Source organism: Podarcis tiliguerta (assembly GCF_965153285.1).
Source record: "Podarcis tiliguerta genome assembly, chromosome: 4".
NCBI classification, from domain to species: domain Eukaryota; kingdom Metazoa; phylum Chordata; class Lepidosauria; order Squamata; family Lacertidae; genus Podarcis; species Podarcis tiliguerta.
The window spans coordinates 38,548,709-38,573,575 of NC_139537.1; the positions used below are offsets into that span (position 1 = coordinate 38,548,709).

General features: G+C 42.5%; 1 long non-coding RNA gene across 1 annotated transcript; it reads right to left on the bottom strand.

Annotated features, from left to right (window-relative positions):
* Nucleotides 1–7,273: 7,273 nt before the first annotated feature.
* On the bottom strand, nt 7,274–17,322 carry LOC310676531. Its single transcript, XR_014510588.1, has 2 exons — nt 14,087–17,322; nt 7,274–10,168 (listed from the first exon to the last, which is right to left on the bottom strand). It is a non-coding gene; the product is annotated as an uncharacterized lncRNA (long non-coding RNA).
* Between the last annotated feature and the right edge of the window lie 7,545 nt (nt 17,323–24,867).

The following is a 24,867-nucleotide window of genomic DNA, read 5'->3' on the forward strand; positions in this document are numbered from 1 at the left end:
GTGGTGATGTTGCTGGGGCAAATAGCATGTTGCCAATTTGGGGGTGGGATCAGAGCTTATTTAAGTCTGGCCCACAGCTAGCTGCTTTCTCTTTCGCTGTGGGCATCGGATCGCCCGCCCGCCCTCCCTTGTTTGGGCTTGCGCTTTGACCTTGCTTTGCCTGTCTAGGGGTCGCTCGCTTTCATGCGAGGGCCTGGTAGGAATTTTTCCATTTGGCTGATTAGTGTGTGCCATCTGGTTTTCGCCTACTGCTTAGCAAATCGTCACAACTTGTAAGGTTGGCGGTTAGGCATTGGTTTAAATTGGTTGGTGGAGGGGTATGGATTGGCTGTGCCTGCCCCTCCAATGCTGCTGCTGCATGGGAATTCCGGTAAAGGAATTCAGGGGCTTACCATCCTTTCGTCCAAACCCCTGGAATCGGGCTTGGGCCGCGTATTGCCCCTAGGAGCATGCGGGGAGAAGCTGAGGGTCTGTGGCGCAGCTCCAGTCATCCCTGATCTTGTTCCTCCACACTGTCTTCCGCTGGAATCCGGAATTCAGTGCTGTCCCCCAAGGCGGGGGGGACAGCTAGTCTTAACCAATGCCTAAGCAACCACTCACAATTTGTATATTGAATAAAGTTGTGGCCAAAATTATGCCAAAAACCTTAAACAAAAATTAACGTGTGATGTGTGAGTTATTGGGCTTGGGGTGTTTGGGGGATCTCAGCACGCAACACCAAGGTTAGGCTCATACATACCCTCCTCCTGGTTATTCCTGCCTCTCGCACAGGAACCAACCCACATAGAATATAAATTTCTGGCTGAGGAAGAAAGGCTTACCCCGTTCTCCTAGTTCTGGCCCTGCCATCAGCATCCAGCAAAGTAGGGCAATTTCTATGGCCTCACCAAGCGGTTCATTTAAAATGGCTGAACCAATTAGCTGCAGCTGCCTTTTCCCTCAATGCCTCTGGGCCCATATATTGTTGGGGGGAAGAGACGGGACCAGAAGAATAGAGGATAAGAAAGATGGCAGTGTCTGCCTTGCTCAAAGCTCTGAGGGAGCTGTGGGTAGCTGGAGCTGCACTGCTTTTAGCAGCACCACATGTCACATTTGAGGCCTGCCTCCTATGTCCCAGTAATGTTAGCTGAAGCGAGCACCTAATTCAGAGTCCCTTCAAACCTGGCAGCATCCCTACCCACGGCACATGTCACACTCTTAACCACTCCTTCATAGCAGCAAGCAAATCCCAAAGAAAGCATACCTAGGAGAAAATACTGTGTCTCTACTGAAGTGCTCCAGGAGCAAATCCACAGGAAGTTTTGCCAGTTGGATTCTGGCCAATTTGTGCTTCTGTATATATGAGGTGGCCCGTGCTTAATGCTTGAGTGCTGACAGTTGGTTTGATTATAGGCAGATTTGGTGCCAGAAACACAGACCTCGTTCTGTCAGCAATAGAGCTGTATCGTCAAGCAGTCTCTTCCAGTGTGAATTAGTATTTTAAGGAAAGACTGGCCTTCGAAAGCACTAATAGACTCAACAGTTTAATACAGCCTGCTTTGCATTTTTTACTTTTAGATTGTGTGCTAAAGGAATATACCTCCATTTTCTTCTCTTCTTGGTTAGGGGTTGTTGTTATTGTTTAGATAGTATGTATTTTTGAGTTTTTAAATTGTGAACCACCCTGTGATCCTCGGATTAAGGGTAGTATAGAAATTTAATAAATAAGAATAATAATACTTTTGTGTATCTTAGTAGGTGATAATTCTATTTACCCAATGTAAGCATCACGCTCCTCTATGTAGTATAAAATCATTATTGTCACTATTTGTTTAATATTACTGATGGTGCAAGCACACGACTCAATTAGTCAGCTTGTTTGTAAATTAGGAAAGTCAGGAACTTTCACACTGGCCAGTTACACAGGGGGGAAAAAGATCTGTGCCAAAGCAATTCTCATGAAAAAAAAACCAAGATGTTACAGAATGAAATACCAAGTCTTCCACCCCTCCATTACATGAGCCTTCCAAAAGTCTTCTCATCCAGTATATTCACAAGATTTCAAACTTCTGGCTTACCTGATCCTCTTTCCAAAGTCAAACAGATACAATGGGGCAGGGGTCCTCCACATGTTTGTTTGTTTTTACTCTAACTCCCATCAGTCTCAGCTAGAATGGCCAGTGGTCAGGGATGATGGGACATAGTCCAACAACATCTGGAGGGTCTCAAGTACCTATTCAAGCATTTGGAATACACAATTGTTCTGTAATTAAAATACATAGTAAAACAACTATAGTAGGTTTGCCATACATGAACGCATTGTGTATGGCAATCCATGTTGGCAGTGTCGTTTTGGCTGATTTTCCTTTAAAAAAAAGCTCAGCAAAAAGCTCCGAATTTTCACTTTTTGAAATATGGCAACCCTAAACTACAGTAAAACATCTGTGACTAATATATATATTAAGCAAGCCCATTAATACAGCGTAACAGTTAAAACAACAATCAAAGTTGGAGATCCAGGTTTAGATTTTGGAAATGCTTGTTTAAACATTCAAGAGCTCACAGAATGCCAATGCTGATGGCGCCTCCTCCCCTATTTCAGCAGATACAGTGGATATATCTAAAGATTCTTTTGGTGTGGTGTTTTAATAATTCACTGGAGTGCACATCCATGAAACACTACACAATTTTTAAAATGTGATAATTAGAATCACATCTAAATCTCCTTCTTCTTCTTTAGTGCATTGATGTGTTATACAACATTAATATAGAAGGAAGAAGGAAATATGCATATTACCTGAAGGAACTAAACATTGTGGCAAACTGTGCATGCGACAATTCTGAACTTAGTTTTAGAAATGGGATGTGAGACAAAGCAAACTCATAGACTGCACATGCTCACACTCAACAATACTGGATGTCCAAACTGCACATCTATTGCACTACCAATTGTTCCCTAGCTATACTTCTTGTGTCTTAAGCTTTGAGTAAAGAGATATTCCACTTGCCCAGGTGGTCCATTTGTTTTTCCTGGAAGAGCTGTCATTTGGTTCCTTCTCCCTGGAGCTGCTATTTATTAGCAGTGACTCCACCTGGTTGCAGCAGAAGAGATGGGATAGTGCAGGGCTCACTCTGTTGTCTTGCAGAGAGACCAGCTGCCATTTGGCTGCTCTTCTCCCTGAACCATTTCCATTCAAGCTGGCCATTATAAGAGGAAATAAGTTTGCTTGCCTAAGTTTGCTTATTTCTCTTTCCATCCCCAATTCTTTTTTTCTGCACGTTGTATCTATTAGATTGTAAGTCTGCAGGCAAGATCTGTCTCATTTTGCAATCTTTTCCAGTGAGCGGTATTTTTTCTGGTAATTTATATAAATAGATAAATAAGTAATATATTATTCTGATTATTTAGAAGATTTCCCCATAGGTTCCCCTCACCTCACCTTTCAAACAACAGCTGGCAATGGGGGATGGCATCCTGCCTTTAATTGCCTCTTGCTTTCTCTTCTGCTTTCTCTCAATTTAAGAAAGTGGGAAGGAAAAGTGAGTATGTGGGAGGTTGTCAGAAGCGAAAGAGACAAGGAGAAGCAGGTGGCTCTTCTCCTACAATTACCTTCCTAGCAACTCCCAACCTGCCCCCTATTATGCAGTCTCTACTATATGAAGCATGTTTGTACATTTAAACTTAATTATCAAGGAACTTTCTGCAGAGTGTGGCAAATGTTATTTGCTAATTAAGGATGTATTTATGCACACACTTTGCCCTTATGCCCATGGAGTGAAGGAACAAAACAGCAAATGGATTTAACCACTGGCCACAAGTTTACTATAACTTACAACAATCTGCAATAGGCATTTATTCCCCCCCAAAAAATTAACTTGACCCAGATACTGCAGGTTTCCCAATTTTTAATGCAGGTGTGAGGAACCTTTGGCCATCCAGGTGTTTCTGAACCACATCTCCCATCATCCCCAGCAAGCATGACCAATGGCTAGTGATGATGGGAGTTGAAGTTGAGCAATATCTGGAGGGCCAGGGTTCCCCACCCCTGCTTTAAGGGGGAAATTGAGTGAGCAACCTATATTTTTCTGGGGCATGTCAACTCTGGTTCCAATGTCCATATCGGTCTGATAACTGATCAATGCTTTTCCTTACCTGTTTACCTTCAATGAGGTGGCTTAGGGACAAAGTTGTCCTGGGCTGAACATTGTGGGAGTAGCTTTTTCCCTCATGGGGTGATATTTGTTGGTTGGGAAGTCCGCATGAAGGCCATTCATCCAAATTGTCTCAATGCCAGAGAATACTCAATATAAAAAGAAGGCTCATGTCATGTTTTTCTGCTATGCTACCAGCTAGTCTTCACAACTGAACAGATGAACAAACTAACTAATATAAACTGAAGAAAGCCTCAGTCAGTCAAACTTCCCCTCACTCTCCTATTCCCTGCTTCCCCCCCCCCTTGTTCTGCTCCTGTTCCAAGTGGAGGAGGCAGGAGAGCTTCTGATTTATGGATGAGTGTAGAGCAGTGATTTATGAGTGTAGACTGCTAACTTGCAGCAGTCAGATAGGGACAAGGATGGTGACTTGGGAGCTACTGCCATAAGGACCATAGCTAAGTGGTAGGGCATTGCAGGATGTCCAGGTTCAATCCTTGCAATCTTCAGGTTGTGCTGGGAGTGCCCCCTGCCTGAAACCCTGGGAAGCCAATACTAGTCAGTGTAAGCGATAGTGAGCTACATGGAAAAGTGGTCTGACTTAGTATAAGGCAGCTTCCTATGCTTCTTTGTGGTTAGACCCAGGGTAGACTCCAAGTCCCAAGAACTATCTCTCTGGTGTTTCTCTTATACAGTGGTACTTCAGGTTACATACGCTTCAGGTTACAGACTCCGCTAACCCAGAAATAGTGCTTAATGGTTAAGAACTTTGCTTCAGGATGAGAACAGAAATCGTGCTCCAGCGGTGCGGCGGCAGCGGGATGCCCCATTAGTTAAAGTGGTGCTTCAGGTTAAGAACAGTTTCAGGTTAAGAATGAACCTCCGGAACAAATTAAGTACTTAACCTGAGGTACCACTGTACTTGATCCTCTTGGTTTCTGATCTTCCTTGTCAGTTTCACCATTTCAGCATATTCCATCAATTTCATCTGCCATTCTTCCTTTGTTGGTAATTCTTCTTCTTTCTATTTTTGGGCTAGTAGCATTCACCTCTCTGGTGTTTCAGTCACTTTCCCCTCCTTGCTTCCCATTGCTTCTCCCACCACCACCACCCTTCCAGGTAAACAAAGGGAAGGGTGCCCAAAGGTGTACGCACACACACATTGCAAATAACAATAATGAAAACATGGTAAATTCAAATAATGAGAGTGTGTGTGTGCGTGTGTGCGTAAGCAGTAAAATAATAATATTGTCAGCAAACCATGGCATCACCATGACAATTTGAAACTGTCTCTGAAAGCATTTCCCCATGAATTCCTTCAGCCGACAGTGCAAAAAGACACCCTCCAAGTTGCATATGAGGGCAATCTGGCTGCAACATCTGTCACCCCATTGATCACGAGGGTTCATTTAGCTGATCTGGATGGCTAGCTGAGTGTCCTCCCTCACTGCTTCATGTACATGCCTGCCAAAGCTGCATGCTCAGTGGAAGAAAACAATCTTCCCTAATAGAAGGGGATGTGATGGTCAAGGATATATTATAGCTGAACTCCCCAGCTAAAACCTCCAAACATCCTGCAAGAAAATGCTGGTTTCAAGCTGCTCTTTCCAGAAGCGGACCTTTCAAATCTATTTGAATAAATCCTCATGTTTTCATAGGCTGTGGCACCTACCCTAATGTGATTTTTCTCATCTTGCTGGCACTTCCCTTTCTTGGCACATGAGACATGAATGTGCCTGTTGTTTAACAACCTTTGCCATGCCAAGCCAAAAAAACCTGTCTGATGCCCAGTCAAATATCTGTCCATAGCCCCAAGTGTCCAGCTGCATCATTATCATGCATTCAAGTACTTTTATCTAAGGATTCAAGCATAAAAATCCTTTCAGCTCCCACAAGCAAGTATGTTTCCAACAGAATCAATGGATGTATTCTTTCTTCCCCATAACTAGGTCAAGTCTCCCCTGTATATGTCTCTGTCAATACATCCGTTGATTCACTATATACAGCTCAGGGTCCTTAAATTGTTCCCTATATTGCCTTCCCAGGACCAGACTATATCTGCTTTCACTGCTCTTATTTTCACTGCTGAGAGCATCTGTGACTCCATTCTGCTTTCCAGGTTTCTGATGAATTATGAATGCATATTCAGACAGTTTGTAGATCCATCTCCACGGGTCACCTTCTGGATTGTGTTTTGTCAGTAGCCACAGCTATTTTTGAGTATTGAAAGTCCCTACCGTTGATGAGGAATGAAGGCTGGGGCAGTGTGAACAGTGGCTTCCTATGGCACCAGGCAAGTTTGTGGCTGAGGTGAGATCTGAACCAGGAATGGCATTCTAGCCCGTGGCTCACACTTTTACCCATCATGTTGCGTCGAACCAGCAATCTGATGGAAGAATTTGTTGCTGTTCCTTGCCACCAGTGACGTGAAAGAGGGCTGTGAGGGGTTTGGGCAGCTACTTCTATCACCTGTGGATTTTGTGTAGCGAGGGAACATTTAGCCTGATGGCTACAAACATCTTTGCGCTGGTAACAAGAGCTATCTGATGGCATCTGTGCATCACCATCTCTCTAGAGGGAATGAGATATGGTGGGTTGCATGGGAACTGTGAGATGTCATTATTTCTTCAGACATCTGGAGGAAAGGAGCAAGGCTTTGTTTACTAGAGCAACCAAATGCCCCTTCACACAAAGAACATTTGTCAGACTGTCTCAAGGAGAGAAAGCACTGCTGTGCTCATATTCAATCAGACTGGTATCATGAGAGCCACGGGAGGTACAGTAGCTAGAGGCTGAGCATCTGTCTCATCTACAGCCAGAGTGCTAATTTTTGCTTTCTTAAAAAACAAAAACAAAAAAAAACCTGGAGGAAATGTGTATTAATTTGGAAACAATTTTCAGAATACTACTTTCTTCCTCTCAACAGTGCGGTAATTACTGCCCTTATTCTGCAGTGCCCAAGAACACATTCCTCAGTCATCTACGTAAGTCATAATTATTTATCCCCCTCACAGAAAACAAACAAATTTTCAAACTATTCACAATCACTCTTTCCTCTTATGACAAATTCTCTGGGTGATGTTCCCCAGATGTTCCTCAGAATGTGGCTACCCCCCCCCAACCCAAAAAATGGCATGTGAAATGAAAATAATGTTTTGTTGTTGTCACCATCACCATCAGGTTATGTATTTCCATAGGATGTGCATTTGTGTCAGAACACATGAAAAAGTGAGCAAAATGAGGCCATTCAGTTCAACTTCCACTCATTCCAAAGCAAATGCACAAAATAATGACCAGGTGCTTTCCATCTATTAGAAGTTACCACATAAAAAAACTCCAAAACATCTAAAAGCACATGAAACGCCACCAGGGTGCTAAAAACCCACAACAAACTTCCAATATCAGCATAAATAATACCCATTAAGCTTCTCTCTCAAAGGCTTTGTGAAGTTAAATGATCTTGGCCACCCTCTGAAATACCCTGAAAGAACTAGCCTAATTGGCTCCCTAAACTGGGAGTTCCATAATGAGAAAGATATGGCCCTTGCAGCTACACACCTAACTTGAGATAACTGAGACACTTAAGAAGAGGAGTGCCTGACCAAGCTGTATGCTGACAAAGCTATGTGGGAAAGTTCATACTGAAGAAGTCATTCTTTTAGATGCCTTGGAATCAGACTTTTATGGGCAGTGCATTCTGGTACATCACCGAGAATAATTGGTGGATAGAAGCTTTACTGGCCTTGAACCACTGTGTAATTGTCAACAGATTAAAATTGAGATTAGATTCAGATGGCTGGAGACCATGATAGTGATATGTCCTTAAAAGCTTTTCAGATGTCAATCTGTACTGCATGAAAAGGCAGCTCTCCACAGTCTCTTACGTTGTTAACCCCATGTTATCACTATTACAAATCCTGGAGAATCTGAGTGGCCATGTAGACTTGCCAATGCAGTGGTAACGTTGCATTAAGTCAAGCGGTCAGAGGCTACAGATGCATTTTTATTTAAGGGCCGCGGAGAAAAGTCTTGTCTTTAACCACAATGCAGAAACCTTGTAAGGAAAATGTTTGTTGTTATTGTTACAAAGTGTCTTGCATAAGAAGAAAGCGGTATAATGATTGGGTTGTGTAGCTAATTAGAATTATGCTGTTTAACGTCTACACAAAACCACTGAGTTGGGTTATCTGGAGTTTTGGAGTACGTACATTGTCAGCAATATGCTGAAGGCACACAGCTCTACTGTAGGTGTAGCGGTGGATGTACTAGACCAGTGTTTCCCAAACTTGGGTCTCCAGCTGTTTTTAGACTACAACTCCCATCATCCCTTAGCTAGCAGGACCCGTGGTCAGGGATGATGGGAATTGTAGTCCAAAAACAGCTGGAGACCCACATTTGGGAAACACTGTACTAGAATGTTGTGTACCATGACAGGCAGAGACATTCCAAAATTTCAGCCAGGGATCTTTCCCATCCCTACCTGAAGATGCCACAGATTAAACCTGGAACCTTCTGCACACGAGGCAGAAGCTGTACCACTGAACCGCATCCCTTGATGTTAGAGCAGTGCCCTCCCATTGTGTTCCCACTGACTTTCAAGCTAAAATAAGCAACAAAATGGTGTTGGGTTAATGTTAGCAAACAAAGGTTTTTGCTGTAAATGAACACCTTTAAACCCCCTACCAAAATGCAAACTATATCGTTAGTGTTCACATCTGAATATATTTAAGCGACATTTCTGCATGTGTTACAAAGTCACACAGCAATCTGCATTTTCATTGAATTGTAAATATTTGCGGACCTCAAACAGAAAGCTTTGTTGCTCTCAGATTCGTATTGTTTTAAAACTTGCTACTGCAATGCATTAGAGAGACAATAATCCAGGACAGCGAGCACCAATTTCAAAGAGTTTAATCTAACAGCTTGGTTCTAAAATGATTATGATAATGATTTCATATTGTATATTTTTCTTTAAAAAAAATGTGTACTGTATAAAGCATGGCTCTGTATAAGAACATAAAAAGAAACTTACTGGAGCAGACCAAGAGTCCGCAACCTATTTGCAACACCGGGCAAGCAGATGCTTTAGGGAAACCCACAAGCGGGGCACAAAGACCTGATTAGCATTAGAAACAGGCCGATCCATTTTACATTTTGCAGGGATTAAAAGCAAATCTAGCTCGGTGTTCAGTTTATTACAGTCAGAAAACAAGCTGCTGCTGTGCTGGGTCAACTGTTGTATTGCAACATAAGCCAGCTGTATATCTTCTTCCTGAAGGTTACCCAATGCTCCTTGTTTTAACCATATGCACGCAGACACTATTTGGAGAGAGTTATTGGCGGCATTAATTATTTATACAATGTCACCATTGTACAACAACACAAGCATTACAAAAAAAGACAGCTCCCTGCCCCATGGAGTTTGCAATCTAAATATTGACAGCCGCAGAAACAACAGAGGGAGACGGCAAAGGAAAGGAAAGGGCAAGGACGACTGGCAATGCCTTGCCAGGAGGGCAAAGGAAAAAAGAGATGAAGTCCCACAAGGGGGTGATCTGCATTAGGGTAGGCTGGTTTTTTACTGTTATCATCGCTTCTTGCCTCCTTGAGATGCACATGATGCTTACTGCCAATTGTGCTGATGCCGCTACTTCTGACCATCAGTTTAGCTTTATGCCAACTCAGTTTTTTAATGTGGCAGCACCTAAACGTTGGAACTCCCTGCCTATTGAAATCAGGCAGGTGTTATCACTGCACTCTTTTTGGCACCTGCTGAAAACACTTTTGTTTAGACAATGATACTCAACATTTTTTATATTTTGGTGCTCAAAAATAAAAGCTGGCCTATCCCATTCACTCCCTTCTAATAACATTACACTTCTCCTGTTTCCAGCCTTTATATCTTGAAGTTCATTTTTCAGATCTAGGTGAGAGCCACTTAGCTTTATGACCAGGCTGATTTCTTTCTGATTTGTGCAATGCGAGTTTCTGGTCTCTTGTATCTGCTTCCCAACATGCTTCCAGTTAGTCTGAAATACTGGAATAAGAAACGAGTAGAGATGTTAATATACAGTCCTTCATTTACTCTGAAACCTAAATGTTTATAGGTATATAAATCTGAAGTGTCATGCTGGATGCTTCATGAATTGTAAATGTAGACACGGCAGCTAAGGGGACATGGTGCCTTGTTTTATAGAGCCGGCAGTGACTAACAAGATGTTAGGTATAAACCTGATTAGGGTATTTTACAATAAAGCAGTATTGTATTTTAAAATGAGACTATGTCCCCCACATTCAAAATCCCTGTCTTAAATAACACCCAATAAAGAACTGAAAGGAAGGACAGAACCTAACTGAACACAAAGCTTCTAAATCCAATTGGCCTATGTGTTTACGTTCTCCTATCTATCAAGTAGTAACTATAAAAAGGCAAGCTAGACATAGTACAGTGTTTATTCATTTTTTTAAAAAAGTGTACGTTTTAAAACAGCACAATCCAAAGCAAGGATCACCTACCTCGGGCATGGACAAACTCGGCCCTCCAGATATTTTGGGACTACAACTCCCATCATCCCTGACCACTGGTCCTGTTAGCTAGGGATGATGGGAGTTGTAGTCCCAAAACATCTGGCGGGCCGAGTTTGCCTATGCCTGACCTACCTCCACCAGAACCTGCTCATATGTCAAGATCATCATCAGAGGCAAGGATGTAGCTAAGTAATTACCGTATTTTTAGCTCTATAACACGCACCCGACCATAACACGCACGTAGTTTTTAGAGGAGGAAAATCCGTAGGCATGCCACCCGTAGCATTTCCTCCATAACATGCACAGACATTTCCCCTTACTTTCTAGGAGGAAAAAAGTGAGTGTTATGGTGCAAAAAATACGGTAAAAGATCCAGCCCTGTGGGCCCACATGTCACAAATGTGCATACACTGTGCATAGGCAAACTTATATGTACTGTTCGTTTCCATCACTCTCACAGCCTGGATGGCCCGTCCCATTTCACTACCTGAGGCAAAATGGGAATGTGCCACTTCCTGTTCCTCCTGCTGCCAGATAAAAATGATTTTTAGAAAGAGAGAAGAATAGGGATTCTGATTAGAGATTCTTCCGAGAACAAATGTGGATTACTGCGATAGATCTAACACACGATGATGGGCTTGAGATAATAGGGCTATGGCCTAAAAGGAAAGTGGATCACTTGAATGACACAAACTATTACAAATTGATTGGGGGAGACCCTCTATTTAGAATATGCATCTTTTTTAAAAAAAAGAAGAAGACGTATATATATATGAAGCTTCTGTTTCCCCTCAAATGAAGATTTGGAGGGAAAACATCAATATTCCTAATTATTCTTTCATCAGACATTGACAGAGCAGCATCAAGGCTTAGGGCCAAACTACACATAACACCACAATTCACAATTACATGAATAGTTTTTTCCTTCTTTTTTACCATGGGGGGCGGATCAGGACTCTGGCATTTGGTGAGGGGGCTTTAATACTTTGCTTGGTGCTACAGTTCTAATCCACATCAAGGCTTCCAATTCTTACAATACAAAGAAGCTCCCATTGAAGCAAATGGGATTTTCCCTCCCAATACAAAACTCAGGAGCTGACCACTGACTGTGGCTACAGCAGGGGAGAAAGAAGAAGAAGAAGAGTTTGGATTTGATATCCTGCTTTATCACTACCCTAAGGAGTCTCAAAGCGGCTCACAATCTCCTTTCCCTTCCTTCCCCACAACAAACACTCTGTGAGGTGAGTGAGGCTGAGAGACTTCAAAGAAGTGTAACTAGCCCAAGGTCACCCAGCAGCTGCATGTGGAGGAGCGGAGATGCAAACCCAGTTCACGAGATTACGAGTCTACCGCTCTTACCCACTACACCACACTAACTCAAAGTGTAAAAGGTCCCCTAACTCAGACATGAGGAGGGACGCGGGTGGCGCTGTGGGTAAAAGCCTCAGCGCCTAGGGCTTGCCGATCGAAAGGTCGGCAGTTCAAATCCCCGCGGCGGGGTGCGCTCCCGCTGTTCGGTCCCAGCGCCTGCCAACCTAGCAGTTCGAAAGCACTCCCGGGTGCAAGTAGATAAATAGGGACCGCTTACTAGCGGGAAGGTAAACGGTGTTTCCCTGTGCGGCTCTGGCTCGCCAGAGCAGCTTCGCCACGCTGGCTCCGTGACCCGGAACGGTCTCCGGACAGCGCTGGCCCCCCCGGCCTCTTGAGTGAGATGGGCACACAACCCTAGAGTCTGTCAAGACTGGCCCGTACGGGCAGGGGTACCTTTACCTTTACCTTTAACTCAGACATGAGGGTCCCAGTCCCAATTGCTTTCCAATGCCTACAGTCTACTTTAAAGGCTATTTATCCAATTGCTAATTGTGTGAATGGCACCCCCTCTAGTTTGGCCTTTGCTCCTACCTTTCATCAGCTTCAGGAGATTAGGCAGGAAAACTTCTGTCCGTTACATCCACGATTTCTTGGCAACAGTTGTGCAAAAAAGTACTTTTCTCTAATTGAGCACATTGAAATCTCATTGAAAGACAATTTATTTTAGTTGACAGCTTCGCTCTGAAAACTCCCTTGAACTTGCAATAATTCAGGTACTAAATCAAGCAAGGGTTCTACTTGGAAGGAGAACCATGAAAAACAGGGGTACAGAACATGTGACAATGCGGCAAAGTTGCATCTACAGGAGTCCTTGCAGCTGAATTAAAACTGGAACACTGAACTGGAAATTGAGGCAGAAATATGCAGCTGTCCCTTATGGGGATTGAACCTGCGACCTTGGCATTATCAGCACCACAGTCTACCAACTGAGCTATAGCCCTGCACTTTAATCCCTGCTGAGACTTTGAAATCGAGGCTGATTAAGTTGCAGTAGCAGTAACTAGCTCAGGTACTGGAATTTTATGGTAAACTGCTTTGGGAGTGGATCTTAGCTAAAAAGTGTGGTACAAATAAAATGAAATCATTTCCTTGTGGCTTCTGGATGCCAGGTGAAAGAAGTACTGTATCTTCCATCTCTAAATTGTGATGAACAGAGTGGCTGGGGAAACTCACCTAGATGGACAGGGTATAAATAATAATTATTGCATGACGAGTCGGCGACAGCCTCAGCCCCCAGGAATCATAAGGAAGGAATAAAGACTCTGAAAATGTTATATAGAATTAAAATTATGCCACAACTTTATTAAACTTCCGAATGTAGGAAGATCTTGGCTTAGGCCTTGGCTGTGTATCCCTCCCAGCCCCGCAGCAGGAGGGAACTTGGGCTCATCAGGGTAAATGGGATATGGGGGTGCTCTGCGAGACATAAGTGTAGCGGGCAGCCAATCCCATATCCCCGCACACAGGTTAGTTCACTGACAACTTTTCAGTGTATGGCCAGTGACACCCATATATATATAAAACCTCTTTAAGAGGGGACCCTGGAATTGCCGCTGCAGGGCGGTGAGTCACCACTTCACGCGCCCCCCCCCCCCAATATATAGGGAAGAAAAGACTAAAGGATTCCACCCAAGGCCATAACCACCAAAGTTGTGACAAATTGCTACGGGGAAGACAAAACCTGCCAATGCAGGAAAATTTCTTCCCGGTCCTTCAATAGCAACCAGTCAAAGACTGTAGCAGCGCCCGTTAAACAGGAAGAAAAAGTTAACCTGCAAACAAGAAACATTAAACAAAGGGAGGGTAGGGAGGGTGAATCTCCAGAGCCGACTGTCTGGCTATTGTCAGCTCCACCCCCTATTTATAAATGGGGCTGGCCCCACCTCCCAGCAAGAAATTTGATTACTGAGGCTGGGCGCGAACCTCCAAAAATTAACACTGAGAGGCAAGCCAGCCCCTGTTTGCCAGTAAGCTCCCTTACTGGTTCTAAAATTCTTAATGGTAAATTGAGCTAACATTCATTTTTCCATCTCTATGTTTAATTGCTTCAGCTTACCTCTTCTTCATCTTCTTCTTTTTAAATAAATTCTTTGGAGACAAATTGTGTCACTATGGTACAGCACCGCATTCAAGCTAGCTCTATAAAAACAGCCTCAAAAAATACCATTTTTGTCTGAGACAAGATGATTTTTCTCCTGTCAGTCACAGACCTTGAGAGGAGCTGTAAAAATAACCACAGTGGCTTTTAGCCAATAGACTTCTTTGACAGCATCACAAAAATGCTTCCAGCTCAGTAGTTTCATATCTACTGATACAAACACTTGTGCTGGCCCAAATGCTGAAATCTGGATTAGTGGTCCTCTATCATTTGGCCTCACAGAATTGTTTGGTGTCTGACAGAGCCTGACTAGAGTGAGACGTGAGGGAAGGAAGGAAGGAATATCTCTAAATGTATGTGATACATTAAGAAGTGTTGGTTTTTCTTCCAGGATTAGAAGTGAAACAGTGGAGCTGGACTCTCCTTGCCTCCTTGTACAGAGAGAAATATCCTTAAGGGGCCTCAAGAGTGCATGGCCCCCTTACTACATCCCTGGGAGGAATGGGCAACAGTCATGGGAATGGCACTAACAATCAGGGTTTTTCCAGACAACCTGCTCATCATGCATTGCTCCTGATTGGCTGGCACAGAGCTGACACGATGGTTAGATCATGCCCAGCCTTTACTTAGCATCCATTTTTAGTTTTTTATGGGGCGGCTATATGACAATGAATATTCATCCTGCATCCAACCTGATTTGCTTGCAGGCTGTTTACACATCTCTGCATTAATCATGCATTAATATCACATTTTTCAATCCATTCCCCCGTCACTTAACAAATCACAAAAAGTCTGTTGTTTTTGGAGTGGATGCATTGTGCTAGGGCTACAGTGCTTTAAGCCACTTTAAACATACAGACTTAACGCATGCAACTCTCAGTGGTCTTTCCTACCCTCACCAATTCACCTAGCAGCCAAGATCAGGTGGGTTTTCAGAAAGAGAATCTATGCCAGAATGGCATGCCATAGGGCTCTAGGTGAATGGTGGAGTCAAACACCCAAAGTCATTACACTAGGGTTTCTAGGAAAATCTTTATATGACAGCATCAAAATTATATTACTTATCACTGCCTATACATAGATTAGAATACATGACGGGATAAAGTTAGCCATCAAATACCAACAATAAACTGTTGGGTGTACTGGTAGCTGAATGGATTGGTGTCATGCAAAACAGCACTTCTACCTGCTGGAGATACTTGCCTGAGTGCTACCAGTATCCTCATGTCCTGATCCTGTCATCGATATAACAAAGAGAGAAAAAGAATTATCCAGCAGTTCCTTTCAAGGGTTGCATTTACAGTGCTTATCCCATAAGCATTAGTGGTATTATGCAGACTTAAGTGATATTTCCCAACTAAAACAGATTGGCTAATCATATTGGATGGGATGCCACTGTCCTGCCTTTCCACTGCAACTCTTCAGATGCTCACACACATAAAAAAACACACACACACAGCTGTTCTTGAAGTTCAGGCAACTCTCTAAAGCAGAATTTAACATGGCATGGAGGCTGCCAGGAAACGCAGTTAGCAAAATCTGAAATAGTTCTGGGTTGACATTTTTCAATTGGCACAGAGAAGAGTGTTAATGCAGGAAACAACCCACCCACGTATATTCAAATACTTGAAATGTAAATAGCTATCTTAGTAAAAATAGCTTCCTACTTCCAAAATTACATTTTCTATTTATGGTCAATGAAAATTATTGTACCATGCAATTATGAGTTAGTGTGGGTGCATAACTCCTATGCTCATTTCCCCTAATGGCTTAACATTTCAATATTCTAGGGGAAAGAAATTGTGTGAGTACTTTCATGATAGTCACTGCCTACTAAACTGGAATAAAAATTCTGTAAATTTCCTAAAATCTTTATTACGTTCCAAGTGAACCTTGCAAATATGATTTTAATGGACAAATCTCAGCAACCTAATCCTTAGATATCTGTTGCATCCTCTGTGAGCCAAACTAAAGAGTATCTTAAATATGTCTTTGCATTTGTGTGTATGTGGTTTTTGAATGAAAAGCAGCTAGGGGGTGGGGCTACAATCTGGATAGTTTCTCCTGGTCCCATTGTCATGATGAAAATACCCCTTTAGAGGGACTATTTGCCCCAGCTACTTTTGGTGTCAGTTAGTGGAGAATCTTAGTCAGGACCACAGGGCAGGGGAATTACCGGTAAACTCCCCTCCATCTACTCAATGCTCCTGATCTAGATCAGGATCCCAAACCAATTTCATTTTAAACACAAACATGGGTGTACAAGGAGACATTTAATGAACCCCACTTACAGATTCAAAATAGAAAAGTTATATAGCCAGAATGCTCTATAAACATTTTGTAAAGTTATAATAGTACTCATTTGATGGTAATTTGAACACTCATATTTACAGATAGCAGTATCCTTACACTAGAGGAAGCTACGACAAATGCTACACTGTTAGCAAAAGGGTGTGGAGTGGGGTATACCACAAAGGCCTATGATCTCCCAGGACTCATTTTCTCCCCTTTGAGTTGGTGTTATCTTGTGGTAACAGAAGACATAGCATAAAACATTCCCAATAAAGTCAGTGGACAACCCTAGAACATAGATTTTCCAATTCTTAAGCCCTCCAGTCCCATAGCTAGTCATAGGTAAAAGCCCTACCAAGATAACACAGATAAACAGAGTCAGCCCTACCATTAGGCAGGGAGGCAGTTGCCTCAGAATGCAGATGCTGTGGTGGGGATAAGAAGTGATGGAGAGGTGTTGGAAAACAGAGCTGTGGGTGCCAAGCAGCCTACCATCCAGTGCACTTCCTAAAAAAGCCCGCTGTTCATAGGTGCAGTGCATGGCACCATCCTCCTGGTAGCATTCAACTGTCAATCTAGTTTGCTTCTGTATGTGGAATAAGGGGAGGGCATCCTCTTGTCCTTTGCCTCAGGCAACCAAATGTCTTTAGCTGCCCCTTCAAATAAAATATATCAAGATGTGCAACCTGAATTTTCATCCTTATGTCTTTAGTACTATAGGCACACAAAGGAGAACTTGGGAAGAGATAACTTTGCACAAACTGAACACTATGCACAGAAACTGAACATCCACCATGGGGGGGGGGGCAGCACAGTGTTCCAGTAGCTTAGTATTCCCATTGCAGTTTCCCAAACTTGTCATTTCGATTTTATAAGCAGGATTGTACTTCTAGTACCTTAAGCTTTTGTATTGTTGTTGTTGCCATCAGTTTAGAGTTGGGAATGCCACTTATAACTCATTATTATTTGGCAAAAAATATGTTGTTTATCTAACAAGTAAATAATATGTAACATTAAAACAGGCCACCATCAAAATGGCATATTGTCTTCCTCCCTCCCATCTGAATTCACAATTTATAATGCTAGCCAGGAAACCTACAGTGGTCATACCAATTGCAATTTTTTTCTGCATATTATTTGCAGGTGGATCTCTTACTTCAAACATAGAAGGTTTGGGGGCAGGGAAAGGAGGAGTTCCTTCAAAATTATGGAATTTGTGGCCTTATCTCACACTATAGGTCTACATTCTGGATCGTATGCAATGCTGCAGTTTCACTCATGCAACAGATTTTTGCTTTTCCCACAGAACCTCCTTCTCTTCTCTTTCCTGCAGCCACCCCATGAGGGATGTTAGCATCCAAAACACATATTAAAGGGTTAATTGAAGAGCTGTAGAACTCTAGAATGTCATACACTCTGTGGCAGTTATTTCAGTTGGTACAGTTATGGCAGTTAGTAGGACAGTTTTAACAGAGCAACAGGTATGTTGTGTTGTGCTGCTGCCTCAATGTCAGTCTGTAAATATTAGTCAGCCTTCGATACAAATCTATGTAAGATGTTTTAGCAACTTAAGAAACATCCACCTGCATTGTATATTTTAATCTGCAAGTACAAATACACTAAGTAAAAGTTACATGTTACTTAAACTTTAACAGAGAGTGTCTTGCGCAGGTGTGGGGGGGGGTTTTGGGGGGGGAGAACTAATTAAAGGCTGATTCCACATACAGTTGTACCTCAGAAGTCGAACGGAATCCATTCCAGAAGTCCATTCAACTTCCAAAACGTTCGGAAACCAAGGTGCGGCTTCCGATTGGCTGCAGGAAACTCCTGCAGCCAATTGGAAGCCGCAGAAGCCGAGTCGGATTTTTGGGTTCCAAAGAACACAAACCGGAACACTTACTTCTGGGTTTGCGGCATTTGGGAGCCAAAAATGTTCAACTCGCAAGGCTTTCAGGATCCAAGGTACAACTGTACTCTGCAAATAGGAATGAGAGTCTAATTCCCACACACCCATGCACCCACAAAATCTGGTTCAGAAGGCTGGGGGACTCTCTGGAACATTGGGGGGGTTGGTGTGGGTGCTGGAAGAGGAGATGATGGGGAGGTTCTGTTGTGCAACCAGAGCAGCCCTTCCAAGGGGAGTTCTGCTGTGTAAGTGGAACACAGCTTGTGCAGCAATGGATGCAACCCTCTATTTCTACAAATAGCCTGCAACATTTTGTTGGAGGTTCTATCTCCTCCCATCCTTACACAAGTGATACTGTTCAGGGTTTCTGCCAGCCAGCCAGCCATGCTATTCCTCAGGATGCTACAAGCTGCAAGGAGCTCACAAGCATTCTCATTTCCCTGTTTTCCATTTCTAAGCAGACTTGTTCTGTGTTTGTCCAGGGGGCACAGCTAGAAACAAAGGGTGGAAATTGTAGGGTAGCCAACTTCAGATGAACACAAGGAGACTAGTGCAAGACAGTAAAATGACTGCTTTTCTAATATTGCAGAACATGGTCAGATCCCCAAACACAAGAAACTCCTGCAGATCTCTTATAACTATGCTAGATCATTCCAATGTTCTGTGAGAGAACTGTATAGATGCAGTTCTGAGGTGATGTGGTGAAATCCCAAGTCAGTTTTACCAGCTGAGTTCTCCCTCAAAAACATGTCTAAATCCTATCTATAGAGAAATTAGTCAATAAATTACAAGGACTACACATCAATTAGCTCAATCTTCACCAAGCACATCATTTCGTTACTAAAACATCAGTAAAGGGATCTGTACACAGAGACTTAACTAGTTTTGAGTACTTACTTTTAGAGCACAGTACAAAAGGATTAGTTTCAAAGATTTAATCTTTATTGAATGATAAAACAACAAACTCCCTTCATTAAAGGGAGTATGGGGAAAGACATAGAACAAGTAGTTTCAGATAATGAGGCATGATCAAATATCTGGAATAGACAGCTAGTAAAATCCACTTCTGTGATGGCCAGAGAATGTTCTTTGAAATGGATTCATCACCCTTGAATTTAGCACACTGGCCCTAAAGGATACAATTCTTGGAAGGGATGCGAGACTCAAGGGTCTTATGTACACTCCTAGTTGGAGAAGGCTAGACTATTAATATAGTTCTGGCTTAGATCTTTTATATGGTTTGGGGTAGTATTCCTAATGTATCAACTCCACTTCAGGAATAAAACTACGGTACTCAGAACTTCAAAACCAGGACAAGAAGAATTTTAGAACCATCTCTGTGAGCCAGTGTCTGTATCTGGATGGAGAGGTGTACTCAAAACTTCTGCAAATGCATGACCCCTCAGGCTTTGAGTGAGTGAGTACCTGATGTGTCCAAAGATATGCATGTTTGAGAAATTCAAGAGTTGTGATTCCTATGTACAATGAGCTGATCTTCTCAGACTGATGTGCGGATCAGAACTTAACAATCCACCACATGTATTTTGCCACATGTTGTGGTACACTTCTCAACATTTTAAATGTATCAGCATATACATATAAACATGGGACGCGGGTGGCACTGTGGGTTAAACCACAGAGCCTAGGACTTGCCGATCAGAAGGTTGGCGGTTCGAATCCCCGTTCGACTGGCCACTGACCTAATCCAGCAGGTTCTTCTTGTGTCCTTATATCCTTAATAACAATTCATTTCTCTGACAGCTGGTCCATATGAAGGGGAAGGCCATAGCTCAGTGAGAGAACATTTTTACATGCAGAAGGTCCCAGGTTCCATCCCTGAAGGAGCGTCTAAACCCCCATCATTCTGCCCGGACACTGAGGTCAAGTGCCAGGGGCCTTCTGGCAGTTCCCTCACTAGAAGAAGCAAAGTTACAGGGAACCAGGCAGAGGGCCCTCTCAGTAGTGGCACCCGCCCTGTCGAACACCCTCCCAACAGATGTCAAAGGAAAAAACAACTACCAGACTTTTAGAAGGCATCTAAAGGCAGCTTTTAATATATGAAGGACTATTGTATTTTAATATTTTGTTGGAAGCCGCCCAGAGTGGCTGGAGAAACCCAGCCTGATCAGTGGGGTATAAATATCATCATCATCATCATCATCATTATCATCCCTGGCACAAGGCCATTCATAGGGGATAGTGGGAATTCTAGTCCAGTAATGTGGAGGGCTAGAAGTTCCCCACCCTGGTATACTGCTTCAGAATGAAAGCACAGAAACAATGATTCAGTAATAACACAAAGTAAAAGAAAGTGACTGTTCTGTTAAACCAGTAATCAAGAATCTGTAAGGAATGGCTTTATCAAGCAAATTTATTGCAAGCAATGAAAAAAAATGTGCAATCATACATGAAGCCTGTCTTTAAAATAACACTTTAACACTAATATTAATTGTACAGATTTCCTATATAATTTTATTCTTGAAGGATGTGCAGGGGGAGACAGGAGCATCATTCACAGCCATGAACCTAAAGACATATTTTGTAGGTATCACTGCAGGAGTCTCACTGCCAACATAAACATCAATGAATGGCAATTTTGTCACGGACCTCTTTGGGTAAAGGATCAGAATGCAGCTAATTAAAGCTGACAGCATCTATCAAGGCTTCTGAGCTACTGCAAGGCTCCTTGGGAAATACCTGATTACTTGTGTGAAAAGGGAATTGAAAGATATTTTTCATCTCCTAATATATCATGAGGATTTCTTTCATCATGGTATCATGATCTTCGGTCTCATCCACAAGGTGCTGTAATTTAAAGAATGCCCCATCCTTGACTCCCAGAGAAGAAAAAGAACGGCATTATCAGGACTGCTTAAGCAGGTGCTGGCAAGGCAGTAAACAGTCTGAAGGCATTGGTATTTGACCGATTCTCCTCTGCTGAGAGAGCACTCAAATATTCTTGCACCGTTCACTTGCAATCCAGACCCTGAAAAGGGAGAGAGACCCTTCAGCTGATACTACAAGTGGTGCTCAGGGGAGACCTCAACTGTAGCTGCTTCAATAAATGGCATATGCTGTACAAATGATCACTCTCTTCTCTTTCTCTTCCTGCCAGTCCTACATGGTTACTTTCAGTGTCCCTTAGTCAGCTGCTAGAAGAAGTTGAGGGCCCAGGAGCTGACACTGCAAAGCCTGAGGGAACTTCATTGCTATACAGCAAGGAGACAGAAAGAGAGAGAGATTTGAAGAATATATATAGCTGCCAGGTATGTGCCCCCATGCCTGTGGTTCAACTAGTGCAGGAAAAATGGGATATAGGCATAATTGGCTCTCCTACATCCTTTGGAACGGCTGTTGCTACCTGGTAACATCTTCCTCCCTTCCAGCAAGGCAAACACCATCAGCCCCATGTGTACTATACAAGCTTCTTCTTTTTTATGCTTTCATGCTGAAATGGAAAAATGACAAGAGGAAAAAATATATAAAACCTGTTGTCATTTCATAAACAATTAAGATTTGAAGATATAAAATATAATGAGAATAACAAAGCTGCAATCCAGAGTGCCGTTATATGTCTTACCATGTTCAAGATTATAGCCTAGAGGTGAGATTTATTTTGCTGATGGCATGCATTAAACTACATTACTGTAGCGGTGCCCTATTAACATATATTACAGTATCTATTTTCTAAAGACACAACTCTTCTTCTACTTTGATTTTATTTATCAGGATTTTAGCATAACCATTCCTGGAAATTAAGAAACAATATTTCGTACAGCTATACACCTCTCTGGGAGTAATGGACCCTTTTCAGTGTTGCTAGAGCTAATCAGTGAATTGGTGTTTTTCACTTGCACTTTAGCAAGACTCAGGAGCACACTTCCAGACTGTGACCATTTTGTGACATGTTTAAAAATTTGAGTCATGTGATTGAGGTGGATTTGGTGCTCTTGTAAAACAAATCCATGTCCCGTGCCCCCCCCCAAAAAAATATTTTTTGTGGCAAAGAAAGTGATATGGAAATGCAGCAGAAAATGTGAAATCATCATTGTTTCATATGATGCCATACCATTTTCCCACAAACAAATTAGAATGAATACTCAGTGAGAGACCAACATTTTATAACCTCCCCACAAACTTTGTGTAAACAAATCAAGATGAATGCTGAAAAAACAAGTAATTTGGAAACAACTTGAAACTGAGGAGAGGATTCAATAGCATTTGCACCTCTGCAATTCCATTAAAACTTGTGGGACTGTGCCATCACAATGATCAGTGCTGAGTAAGGAAACAACCAATTCCTTTCACATAAAAAGTTAAACTATCAGATTATGCAATGGAAACTCTCCTGGGTCTTTGATGATTTTACTGTGGGTTTGAAGTCTTGGTGCCCCAAAGCATGTAGGCAAACTCTTCTAAAATTAGATAATTGTTCATTGATATGCCAGTCATTTTGCTGCCTGTTCAATATAAGCTTCCTATGAATATACATTACAGACATATTTTTTTTTAGAAATATAGGCTTGTTACCTAAAAATGAACATTATTGTCAGAATTCTCATGTTGTTGATTTCTTGCAGCACCTCAAGACACTATAAGTAGTCCATAACACAGCAATCAATTTCCCTTTTAACAAAGGTATCAAGATCAATATCCATTACTTGATGCTTCAGCTGTAGTTGCAGTCTCTCCCAACAGTGCCCTCATAGTTCCCAAAAACACTTATCACTGTCCTCAGTCCTATTGGCATATTTTTTAATTTGATACTTTTGATATTTTACAAGCCAGTGCAATTACAATATCAGATAGCCTTTGCCCATAGATTGAACCATAATAGCAAATTATATTTTACAATCCTAAGGAAGCTGCTGATGAAATGTACCTGTGCCCCTTGAACCTGAATTCATGGAGAAAGCAAAAGTTCACCTTTCATTCAGATTGTAAATTTCTGTCAGTGAAAAGCCTTATGCCCTATAAAGTTGAGCTCCCTCCCACATACAAAATGCCTCGCTCCCACATACAAAACAAAAAATGCTCTCCTACTTAGAATCAGTAAATTTGGAGGACAGCATTTCAGCATTGTTTGGGGGGGATGTTGAAGCAATTTGTAAGTTTTGTGGGTTTCTTTTTCTTCGATTTTAAAATATATGTTGTCTACTCACTACCAGAATGATGAAGGCTGGCTCTACTATTAGGCAGAGTGAAGTGATTGCCTCAGGCAGCAGCTGCAGAGGAACAGCAGAGCCCCTTCAACACTTCCTCCTGACCCTTTGCCTGTACCATTTCCTTGGAGGACACAGCTGTGTGTTGTCAGACTCGGGTGTTGTGGAGGACACCATCCCATCGCCAATATACAACTGCCAGTCCAGTCAACTTCCGCACGTGGAATGGAGGGGGTGCCATCTTGTCCTCCACCTCAGGCCTCACAGAGCTACCATTCACAGAGTGGTCTGACAGTCCATCCCTCTTCCCAGGGAACTCTGGTAACTGTACCTCTGTGGAAGGAATAGGGGTCTCCTAGCAACACTCAGCACCCTTAACAAACTACACTTACCAGAATTCTTTGGGGGAAGCCATGGCTGTTTAAAATGGGCCTTATTAAATAAACATGCAAGAAGGGAGAGGAGGGATGCACATGGTAGCTCTGTATGTGTCTGTCTGTCCATTTGATTGGCACAAGGCATGCAAGCTCCACCCCCCAGTCATTCTCAGACTCCTTATTGGTGAGCAATGCAGCCGAGCAATGCAGTTGAGGAGCCTCCCTGGCTGGCGGGGAGGGAAAGGAGCTGCTTCCTTTGAAATCCTGGAAATATACGGGATATCAACAATCCAGGATAGCAGCGGGAAACGGCACTAGAAAAAGGGAGTTTCCCGCCAAATAAAGGAAGGTTGACAGCTATGTTGATATGCTTTATCAATTAATTTACATGAAAGCATTCTCTTGAGTGATGCATATAGTAAAACATACTATTTATAAATTTATATAAAATCTAAACAGGCAAAGAAATATGTGTTGTCATCTGAGACATGAATATTCCAAATGGACTTTCCTGCCAGTTAAAATGGTGTTAGGAAGGCATGCCCTGCATTGCCCCCTGTAAGCTTCTCCTTTACAATCTTCCAGTGGCTGGGTGCATGGCAGCAGCTTGATACGTACACAATACAGACATAACACCTGGGCACAAAATCTATTTATTCCCTGGTGCTCTCTGGGGATGATACACTGAATGAAGAAAAATAACACCACAGAAGCTTCAATGTGTTTAAGCCTCTGGCTGACACAATGTAATAGAGGAACGAAGGCTTGAGTTGAGGACACTTCATTGATCAAGGACTAACTCTGGCAGCCCACTGTAGGCAGTCACCCAGAAAAAATTCCTAAAACACAAGAAAGATGGTGACATTAAACAGGTTGTACTTGTTAACATGCAAAAGAAACTGAAACTCAGAGGTGGACAAGGCAATCAGGACATTAAAATGGAGTAGAATATATAGGGAAAAGTTAGAGCTGAGAGGCTAAGGAAAACTGAACTGTTTCCAG